Raw genomic sequence first — 12,412 nt, 5'->3', positions numbered from 1 at the left:
AATCACAAAGAACATATCCTATGTATAATTCTGAGAGATTTCCAAAAATGTAAGAAAATCTAAAAAATTCACTAATTTGCTCTCAAAATTAATTTTTTATGAAAAATCATAAAAAATTCATATAAAATGCAAAATCGATCCAAAAAATATGAAAGTTTTACTAAATCTTTCTAATACTTTTCTTGACCTACACAAAAAATTTGATGTCAAAATTCAAAGCGGTTTGTGAGATCTGATCAAAATAAGGAAAAACCCTAATTTTTAAAGATCCGATTTTTAGGGAAATATTTTGCATCAAAATTAAATTCACAAACAATAGATCCTATGTATAATTATGAGAGATTTCAAAAAATATAAGAAAATCCAAAAAATTCTCTCATTTGCTCTCAAAATTAATTTTTTATGAAAAATCATAAAAAATTAATAGAAAATGAAAATGTGCTCTAAAAATTCTGAATTTTGGATTGAGAGCTCTTGATACTTTCTTCAACTTGCAAAAAAAAATTGGTGCAAAATTTCCAAGCCGTTTATGAGATATGATCGAATCTCTCCAAGATCTTGATTTTGTGTCCAAAACCCTAGCTACACAAGGTTATTCTCCAAATTGTTTTACAAAATAGCAATATAGGGTTAGAAAAATCTGCAAAAAACATAGATCTAAGAAAAATCCATGTCCCACAGGGCGTGCCAAAATATATATGGTGAAAATGGATAACAATAATAACAATATTGAAAGGCTAAATGAATTCAACCACAAAACCCTAGCCTAACAATCAACAAAGATCCACCATAACATATGAAGATTACCTAAGACAATGCAAATCAAATGAAATCACAAAGATTATACCATCACATGTCCAATAGGGTTTTGATCTCCATTCATCCTATCTCCATTGATCTTGCTTGATATATTTGCTCTCGGATTTTATATGCATAAGAGCTCAACAAAGAACGGAATGTGGTTGCAAGTAGGATCGTAGTGTAGTCAATTGCATAAAAGATGATTAGCATGAATGATTAGAATGCATAGAACGATTAGGGTTTGATAATGAAGGAAGTATCTCCTTATATAGAAGACATTATATGAAATGGAGGGATAAGATTGAGAGGTGTAAAAGGAGGTCGGTTATGATTAGATGGTAGGTAAAAGAAATAATAAAATAATGAGAGGGGTAGGTAGTGTATGAATTAAGAGATGAATGACATGTGTCATAGGTAGAAAAGGTTAATGAATTAATTAAATAAATAAAGATTTATTTAATTAATAGAAGAAGTAGGATCAATTAAATAAATAAGAATATTTATTTAATTTAGGAAAATGATAATTTAAATAAATAAATGTATTTATTTAAATGAGAAATAAGGCTAGAAGAGGATAAATGAATTAATTAAATAAATAAAGATTTATTTAATTAATAGAAGAATTAAGCTTAGATAATTAAATAAATAAAATATTTATTTAATTAGACATGACAATTTTAGGTGTCTACAGTATTTGTTCATGATCTCACCCAAGCAAGCTTTTTATTGATGAAAAGTCTTATTAATAACTTTTGCCTCCCTCAAATTAGCCTCCCCAAAAAGAATCATATCATCCATGTATTGGATATGAGTGATGGGATTAACATTTTTGACAATCAATTTATTGCCACAAAAAAATGAACAAACACAATGCAATTATAGATCCTATCCATCTAGAATTTACTGAAACCAATTTTTCCAAATCTTGCATTAAGAATCTCTAATAGACCCCATCATAGGCTTTGCTAATATCTAGCTTGATCAAAATGCTTCTCATTCAAAAGTCACGATGGAGTGGATGACTTTGTTCACTAGTATAATGTTGTCTATAATATCTCTCCTTTGAGTAAAACCATTTTGGTTATTTGAAACAATTTGGTTCAGGAGTAGTTTGAGCCCATAAAATGCCATTGCCTTCAAAATAATGTTGTAGATACTATTACAAAGGGAAATCAAATGAAAATCAACAAAATACTTATTCTTAATTTTCTTTGGGATAAGTGAAATGTTAGGATAACCGGTGAACAACTAAGAGGGGGGTGAATCAGTTGTTAACATATTATTTGTATTAAAGCACTTAAAATCTTATACCAGAATAATTGATTAAGCATTAAAGCATAATTGAAAACCATAGAATCAATACCATGCAACCATAACACATAACACCATGATTTGTATGTGCAAAACCCGACAAAGGGAAAAACCATGGTGGGAAACTCTACCCACAGTCAGATGATACTTTTGTAGAAAGTATATGATTACAATAGGGGCCTACACATGTAGGAAGGCACACTACCTAGAGCACAGTGCTCATAACAATAGAGTCTCACTGACTATAGAGATGTCAACCACCTTAAAATATTTGGACAAGAATCCAGAAAGAAGAACTGTCGGTGATAGCATCAAACATGTCAGATTACAGTTCTGGTTAAGCTCAATACCAGAGGTAGAAAACTTCTTACATAAACCCAACTCGATCACCTATGATCCACCAAATCCTATGCATGAATGATTATTAAATTATTTGCTCCTTTCCCATTCATACATCCATATGATCTACAATGAGATCTTACATATATTTACACTAACCCGGGACCTAACCAATTAGGTCAACCACCCAAATGATAATTCAATAGATCCATTACATAATCCTGAAATAAAATCATAAAGCATATCGTCCTAAGGCCAAACAAACATCATCCAATCAATAAAACATCTTGGAAGCACATCCTAGGATCCAAAAACTGGTCCATAACCTAGATAGCACTGAATCTAAATTAGATCCACACACACCAAAGCAATGACACCAATCAGCTGAGGCACGAATATAATCACCATCAACATCTTGAATCCCTTCTAGAAGCTACACCAACACCACTTATGCATTACATCAAAGATCTTCAATTAAGCTTGGTCGGTGAAACCCTTACCGAACCAATAAAGAAGGCTTACTAGAACATGAGATAGCATCTGACCATTAAGTTAATACCAACTAACTGAAACATACTTTAGAAGCATATGAACCATCCATACAAACTTGTTCCATCATTTAGATCATACCGATGACAATCAACTGATAATCTTCCCAATCTAATCCTTCTACAGGAAGTCGGTAAACAACCATAACATCTAGTGTTGACATCAATGACAAAACATCAAAGCAATACATAATCAATTCCATCACATTACCAACAATCTCCCCCTTTGGCATTGATGGTAACGCTAGATGTGAAAAATATCCAAGTGCCAATAAATGCCAAACAAGTCTCCCCCAATGGAAGACCGCCAACAATCTTCCATAAAATGATATAGCAATGAAGCTCTGAACCAAATCTGAATCAAAAGACCAAATACCACCAAACTCCCCCTAAGGAGTGCAATGAGTCTGAAAAATAAATAGCAATGGTTCTTCACATATATTCCTCCCCCTTTGACAACAATGTCAAAGAATCAAACAAAATAAAAAAAACTCTAAATCTCAAGGCCGACCCTGAGTAGTACCATTATTTCATCAATCTAGAGCAAAAGATAGCTTTGATAATGCATACCAGACTGATGCACATCTGCATCAATTAAGTCTCTACCAGAGGGGTAGAAACCCCCAATCTGTCTCTCAAATACTCAAATGATTCCCGGGACAAAGGTTTAGTGAAGATGTCTACTATCTATTCTTTAGTGTTCATATAAACCAATCTGACTTCTTTTGCTTCCACATTTTCCTTCAAAAAGTTATACTTGATTGATATGTGCTTAGTCTTGGAGTGAAATATCAGATTCTTGGATATGTCAATAGTTACAAAGTTATCACAATGAATAACTGTCAGATCATTACAACTCACTTGTATATCCTTCAACATCTACTTCATCCATAAAACTTGAGTACAATTAGTTGCGGCTGCAACATATTCAGCTTCAGCAGTAGATAAGGAAATGCATTACTACTTCTTGTTGTTCCATGAAACCAACTTCTTTCCAAGGAAGAATGCTCCACCGGATGTTCTCTTCCAGTCATCAACATCACCTGCCCAATCTGCATCTATATATGCACATAAAGTAAAGTCATCATCTTTAGGGTACCATAAACCATATTTAGTTGTTCCTTGCAAATATCAGAATATCCTTTGTATTGCATTTTCATGATTTTCTCTTGGATTAATTTGATATCTTGATACAATACTAACTGCATTCATTATATCTGGTCTAGTCCGAGTTAAATATAGCAAACCACCAATCATGGATCTATATCTTGTAGAATTCACTATAGGGGATACATAAAAAATTGACATTTTTTCACTTGTAACCATAGGAGTACTAACCGGTTTAGAATTTTCTATACCAAATTTCTTCAACAATTCCCTTAGATACTTAGTTTGATAGATAAAGATGTCTTTGCTAGTTTGAGTAATTTGCAAACCTAGAAAAAATCTTATTTCTCTAGTCATAGACATTTCAAATTCACTCTGCATATTATCAGAGAATTCCATGCATACTTTTTCTTCACCTCCAAAAATGATATCATCAACAAATACTTCAATAACCATAATATCATCATTAGTGATCTTATAATATAGGTTACTGTCAGCATTACCTTTTATAAAATCAAGCTTCAAAAGATACGTATCCAACCTTGCATACCAAGCTCCAGGAGCCTGTTTTAGTCCATATAAGGCTTTCCTTAATCTGCAAACCATATTTTTATCATTTGTCAGTAAAAATCCATCAAGTTGCTCAATAAAGACTTCCTCTTCAAGTTCTCCATTTAGAAATGCACACTCAACATCCATCTGACAGACCTTGTAGTTCTTATAGGCTGCATAAGCAAGAAATAGTCTAACAACTTCAATTCTAGCTACCGGTGCAAAATTTTCACCATAATCAATTCCTTCCTTCTAAGAATATCCTTTGCAGACCAATCTAGTATTGTTTCTTACAACTTGTCCATCCTCATTTAGTTTGTTTCTAAAAACCCATTTAGTTCCAATAACATTATTATTTTTAGGTCGGGGAACTAAAGTCCAAGTATTGTTATTTTCTATCTGATCTAATTCATCTTCCATAGCTTTCATCCAACATTCATCTTTACAAGCTTCAATTACTGATGCCAGTTCAATTTGAGAAATGAAACATACCTCTTGATTTGCCAATATTCTCCTTGTCATAACTCCCTTATTTTTGTCTCCAATGATTTGATTTTTAGAATGATTTAGCCCTACATACCTTGGTGTTTTCTAATATTCAGGTTCTTTGTGCTGCTCTTCAGTTACAATTGAGTTTTCTGATGATGTTGGGGTAACTAGTTTAGTATTTTGTTCCAGTACAGGTAACACTAGATCAATTATGATCATTTCCACTGTCAGTTCACTATCATAATATTTAGCTTGGTCTTTGTACTGCTCATCCACTTTCACATTAGCGCTCTCCACAATTCTCTGCAATCTTTTGTTATAATATCTATATGCTTTGCTTGTAGTTGAATAACCAAGAAATATTCCTTCATTACATCTAGGGTCAAAATTTCCAATGGAATCATCTCTTTTGATATAACACTTACTTTCAAAGATTCTGAAATACTTAAGAGAAGGAGAATGACCAAACCATAATTCATAAGGTGTCTTACCGATATCTCCTTTGATATAAAATTTGTTGAATGTATAAACCACTATACTTACTGCTTCTCTCTAGTAGCTATGAGGCAAATTAGCTTCCACCGTCACACTTTTGGCTACATCCAAAATGGTTTTGTTCTTTCTTTCCACAATGCCATTCTACTGAGGTGTCTGGGGTGCAGATAATTGTCTCCTAATGCCATTTTTCTCACAATAACTCTTGAATTCACCACCTTGATCTAATCTCAGACACTTGATTTTCATCCCTGTCTCAGTCTCAACCATAGCTTTAAAGATCTTGAATTTCTCAAAGGCTTCATATTTCTCCCTTAGAAAAGCAACCCACATCATTCTAAAATAGTCATCAATGATTAACATGAAATATCTATCTCCTTTAAAGCTTCTTGTATTAGCAAGACCACATAGGTTAGTATGAATCAAATCAATAATATCATTAGATTTATTAGGTATGCTCTTAAAAGAAGTTTTGATTTGCTTACTCATTTAACATTACTTACATACCAGATTTCGAGGCTTCACAATCTTGGGCAAGTCTCTAACCGCCTTGGTTGAACTGGTCTTTACAATGCAATTAAAATTTACATGGCACAACCTCTTATGCCATAGCCAACTTTCATCAATATGTGCAATCAAACATGTCTTTTCACCATAGTTCAAATGAAAGATGTTACCTTTTGTCTATGTACCGGTTGCAATCTACAATCCTGATTTGCTAATGATTTTGCACTTTTCATCATTGAATTATAATTGAAATCCTCTATCTACCAACTTCCCTACACTCAAAAGATTATGCTTCGGACCTTCAACATAATAGACATTAGTAGTTTTATGCTTACCATCCAATGAAATGGTTCCTCTTTCTTTGATCATGCATGCTTTGTTATTACCAAATTTGACTTGACCACCATCAAATTCTTGCAGGGTTAGAAACTTTCTTTTGTCTCTTGTCATATGATGAGAACATCCACTGTCTATTACCCATTCATCTTTGTCTTCAACTTTTGTTGCAAGGGCCTTTTCCTCATTTTTGATAATTGGTTCCAGATCATCTTCCTTCATAGCATAAAATACCCAGTCTTTTCCATTACCGGATCCACTAGTTGAATCTCCTGCCAGTTCTTCCTCTGAGCCATCGGTTACTCCTTCCTCATCAGCATAGTGGAATGATTTGTTTTTGTTTCTTTTGTATTTATGCTTGATTTGATATTCAAGGTTAGGCTTAAAAGATCTTCTTGCTCTTTCTTCCAATTTTGAATTCCTTTTCAGGACATCTAGATGCAAAATGACCTATCTTATTACATGCAAAACATTTGAAAGGAGATATTCCTTCATACTTATGTTGGCGGCAATATTGTACACGAAAATAAAACTAGTTAATTAAGTTGTAATTGTCTTGGTTAGTTGGCAACCGAGGGGTGGCAGTTGCGGTGTGACGGTTGGTGCTCGCACCCCCTCAGTATCTTTATATACTTTCGAATGTAACTTATGAAGAAACAATGAATTATGAATGGAATAACATATCTGATACTTGTCTGATATATATGGCATTATTCTACATTACGTACTTTATGCTTTAAGTATTCACCCGAGAGGGCAAACAACTTACTTCCTGACGGACCTTTAGGTATCCTTCTAGCAAATAGGGATTCAAGTTGCTCAAGATCTTCATCTTCTTTCCTAATCTCTTCCAATTCCTTTGCATGCAAAAACTTCCAATCTTGCTTGTCGATTGATGATGTAGATGCCTTAAATGCAGTATCAATCTTTGCAGCTCCAGGAGGACCAAATTCCTCAAGCTCAAAAGCAGATATCTTCCCAACAAGAGTATCTCTATTGACATAAGAATTAGGCATGGTTCTTAGCTCATTAATTGTAGTTACCTTCATTTTATATGTCAATGGAAAAACCCTTAACACTTTTGAAACAATCTCTTCCTCACTCAGAGATCCACCACAACGTTGAATTCATAATACAATTTTATTTACTCTTTCCATGAATGCAAAAATTCTTTCATCTTCCTCCATCTTCAAGCTTTCATATCTTACCCGGTAACATTCAAGCTCTGCAATTTTAACAATAGGATCACCTTCATTCAGAGTCTCCAACTTGTCCCATATAGCTTTCGCCGATGATTTGTCTGATAGTCCCATAATTTGCTGATCTGATAAGACACTTAAGAGGGCTTCTCTAGCTCTACAGTCATTTTCAATGTTCTTATCCAAGTCTGCCTGTGTAGGATTTCCAGATGCCGGATCATGAGGAGTGTAACCTTTCTGGGTTATTTCCCAAATTTTCTTTCCAATGCATCTTAAATGAGTCTCCATCTGAATCTTCCATACTCCATAGTTTTTTCCATCAAGCCTAGGGTTGTCCTTTTGGAAAACAGTAGTTGAACTATTAGTTGCCATAGGATCTTCCACAAGTGGTTAAGCTTCTATAAAAATAGGACCAGGCTCTGATACCAATTGTTAGGATAACCGGTGAAAAATTGAGAGGGGGGGGGGGGTGAATCAGTTGTTAACAGATTATGTGTATTAAAGCACTTAAAACCTTATACCAGAATAACTGATTAAGCATTAAAGCATAATTGAAAACCAGAGAATCAATACCATGCAACCATAACACATAACACCATGATTTGTACGTGGAAAACCTGGTAAAGGGAAAAACCACAGTGGGAAACCCTACCCACAATCAGATGATACTTATGCAAAAAGTATATGATTACAGTAGGGGCTTGCACATGCGGGAAGGCACACTGCCTAGAGCGCATTGCTCATCACAATGGAGTCTCACTGACTATAGAGATGTCAACCACCTCAAAATATTTGGACAACAATCCAAAAAGAAGAATTGTCAGTGATAGCATCAAACATGCCAGAAAACAGTTCCGGTTAAGCTCAATATCGGAGGTTTAAAGCCTCTTACATAAACCCAACTCGATCACCTATGATCGACCAAATCCTCTACACGAATGATTATTATATTATTCGCTCCTTACCCATTCATACATCCATATGATCTACAATGAGATCTTACATATATTTATACCAACCTGGGACCTAATCAATTAGGTCGGCCACCCAAATGGTAATTCAATAGATCCATTACATAATCCTAAAATAAAATCATAAAGCATGTCGGCCTAAGGCCAAACAAACATCATCCAATCAATAAAACATCCCGAAAGCACATCTTAGGATCCAAAAACTGGTCCATAACCTAGATAGCATGGGGCCTAAATTAGATCCACACACACCAAAGCAATGACACCAATCATTCGAGGCACAAACACAATCACCATCAGCATCCTGATTCCCTTCTAGAAGCTACACCAACACCACTTATGTATTACATCAAATATCTTCAATAAAGCTCTGTCGGTGAAACCCTTACCGGACCAATAAAGCAGGCTTACTAGAACATGAGATAGCATCCGATCATTAAGTTAATACCAATTTACTAGAACATACTTCAAAAGCATATGAACCATCCATACAAACTTGTTCCATCATTTAGATCATACCGGTGACAATCAACTGATAATCTTCCCAATCCAATCCTTCTATCAGAAGTTGGTAAACAACCATAACAACCAGTGTTGACATAAATGACATATCATCAATGCAACACATAATCAAAGGGGGAGGAATATATGTGAAAAAACGTTTCTATTTATTTTTCTGACTCATTGCACTCCTTAAGGGGAGTTTAGCGATATTTGGTCTTTTGATTCAGATTTGGTTCAGAGCTTCATTGCTATATCATTTTACGAGAGATTGTTGGCGGTCTTCCATTGGGGGAGACTTGTTTGGCATTTATCGACACTTGGATGTTTTTCACATCTAGTGTTGCCATCAATGTCAAAGGGGTAGATTGTTGGCCATATGATGGAATTGATTATGTGTTGCATTGATGTTTTGTCATTGATGTGCACTAACTGTTATGGTTGTTTACTGACTTCCGGTAGAAGGATTGGATTAGGAAGATTATCAGTTGATTATCACCGATATGATCTGGATGATGGAACAAGTTTGTATGGATGGTTCAGATGCCTTTGAAGTATGTTTCAGTTAGTTGGTATTGACTTGATGATCGGATGCTATCTCATGTTCTAGTAAGCTTGCTTTATATGTTTGGTAAGGGTTTTATGGCAAAGCTTATTGAAGATCCTTGATGTAATGCATAAGTGGTGTTGGTGCAACTTCTAGAAGGGATTCAGGATGCTGATGGTGATTGTGTTCATGCCTCGATTGATTGGTGTCATTGCTTTGGCACATGTGGATCTAATTTAGGTTCGGTGCTATCTAGGTTATGGATCAGTTTTTGGATCCTCGGATGTGCTTCCAAGATGTTTTATTGATTGGATGATGTTTGTTTGTCCTTAGGCCGACATGCTTTATGATTTTATTTAAGGATTATGTAATGGATCTATTGAATTATCATTTGGGTGGCCGACCTAATTGGTTAGGTCCTAGGTTGGTATAAATATATGTAAGATCTCATTGTAGATCATATGGATGTATGAATGGGCAAGGAGTGAATAATATAATAATCATTCGTGCAAAGGATTTGGTCGATCATAGGTGATCGAGTTATGTTTATGTAAGAGGTTTTAGACCTCTGGTATTGAGCTTAACTGGAACCGTAATCTGGCATGTTTGATGCTATCACCGACAGTTCTTCTTTTTGGATTGTTGTCCAAATATTTTGAGGTGGTTGACATCTCTTTAGTCAGTGAGATTCCATTGTGATGAGTAGTGCGCTCTAGGCAGTGTGCCTTCCTACATGTGTAGGCCCCTATTGTAATCATATACTTTCTGCAGAAGTATCATCTAACTGTGGGTAAGGTTTCCCACCATGGTTTTTTCCCTTTATCGGGTTTTCCACATACAAATCATGGTGTTATGTGTTATGGTTGCATGGTATTGATTCTCTGGTTTTCAATTATGCTTTAATGCTTAATCAGTTATTACGATATAAGTTTTTAAGTGCTTTAATACACATAATCTGTTAACAATTGATTCAGCCCACCCCCCCCCTCAGTTGTCCACCAGTTATCCTAATAATTGGTATCAACAAAATACTTATTCTTAATTTTATTTGGGATAAGTGAAATAATAGTGTTGTTGAAGTCTTAAAAAAATTTATGCTTTGCTCTAAACTCTTCCACCACTTCCTAGAGCTTTGGGCCCAAGATATGCAAATGCATTTGATAGAAAAGGGTAATCAAGTTGTTGGGATTGGGTGCCTTATTGGGGTGCAACTTGAAGGTATCATTTTTTTTTTATCTCCTCCACTAAGAAGGAGGCCTTAAGCATAGAGTCAAGTAATCCTTGGAGACAATTACCCCAATGCATTTCAGTATCTTTGAATTGTCTAGTGGGTTTGCTTCCCCTGTGGGTGCCAATAATCTCAATAAGAATTGAATTGTAGTTGCCTCCATGTCTTTGACCAACACACATTCCTTGCCAGATTCATCAGATTCATCAAGGATTCTATTAATCCTATTAGATGTGTGTCTATATCTTTCTAAATTGTGAAAGTATTAGTGTTGTCATCCCCAACCTCCAACTAGGATTCATAGGCCTTTTCAGGTTCTAGAATTCTCCCTCCCTTGTGAGCAATTTAACATGTTCCACCAACAATGCTTTCTCTCTAACAAAATTTTCTTGGAACATACAATTGGAGATAAGTTTTTTTTATTGAGCGTTGCAAACTTAGCTTCAACCCGATCCTTTTCTTTGAAGATATTTTTGAAAGAATGAATTGTTCTACTATTTTATTCTTTTCTTATAAAGCTCTTAGTCCCATTTGATTTTAGGATCTCCTTCCACCAGCCTTACAACAAATATTTGCTTGTAAACCACATCCTCTCAAACTTAAAGTAGGATCACTTGGGCTTTTTGGTCGCACATAATTCAAGAGTCAACAAGAAATGATGAGAAAAACAGATAGAAATATTGCACGATTCCAATCCTATGTGCAGCCCCAATAATTTTGTAGACATTAAGACCCTATCCAAATGCTCAACAATGTTTTTGTAACCCACACGCCTATTGGTCCATGTAAACTGATCTACTTTAGGAGGAAAATTCCCCGAGACATTGAAATTGACAAACCATCTAAAATCCCTAGTCACCTGATTTTATTTTTGAAGGCCTCCACTCTTTTTCTCCAAATTTAGGATAACATTGAAATATTCCCCTAGCATAATTTTATCATCTTTAACCAATTCAATCCTTGTAGACAACTCCTCCCATAACCTTCTTTTGTCATGAATTTTAATAGGGCCATATATGTTAAAAAGGTAAAAGAAAGATTAGAATTAATATAAAAAACCTTACGCTAAGCCCAATGATGATTGCTAGAGGATACATTTACCTTGATTGTTGTTGGATCCCAATGAATGCCTAGACCACTTGCACTCCCTTTAGGAGAGAAAAAGTATCCACACCAATGTCTACAATATTTTAAGAACTTTCCTACTTCATCAACATTTAGTTTTGTTTCTTACAACTGAACTATGTTGACCAAAAGTTCATCTAAATGGTGTTTGCTCAAGCAGCCTTTGTTAGGCACAATTAAAACCCAAACATTCAATATTCATTATCCTCCAAGGGAGGTTGTCACTCCCTTAGATACAAGTATACATACTCTTTGATGTTCGACAAACTTTTCTCAATCACAACTTCTCTTTTTTGTTTGTTAGTTTTTCTTCCTCTCAACTTTGTACACTCCTCATAAAAGCCTTAGAGCCTTAA

This window comes from Cryptomeria japonica, chromosome 7 (assembly GCF_030272615.1).
Source record: "Cryptomeria japonica chromosome 7, Sugi_1.0, whole genome shotgun sequence".
Lineage (NCBI taxonomy): Eukaryota > Viridiplantae > Streptophyta > Pinopsida > Cupressales > Cupressaceae > Cryptomeria > Cryptomeria japonica.
Note: the sequence above shows the minus strand (reverse complement) of the source record.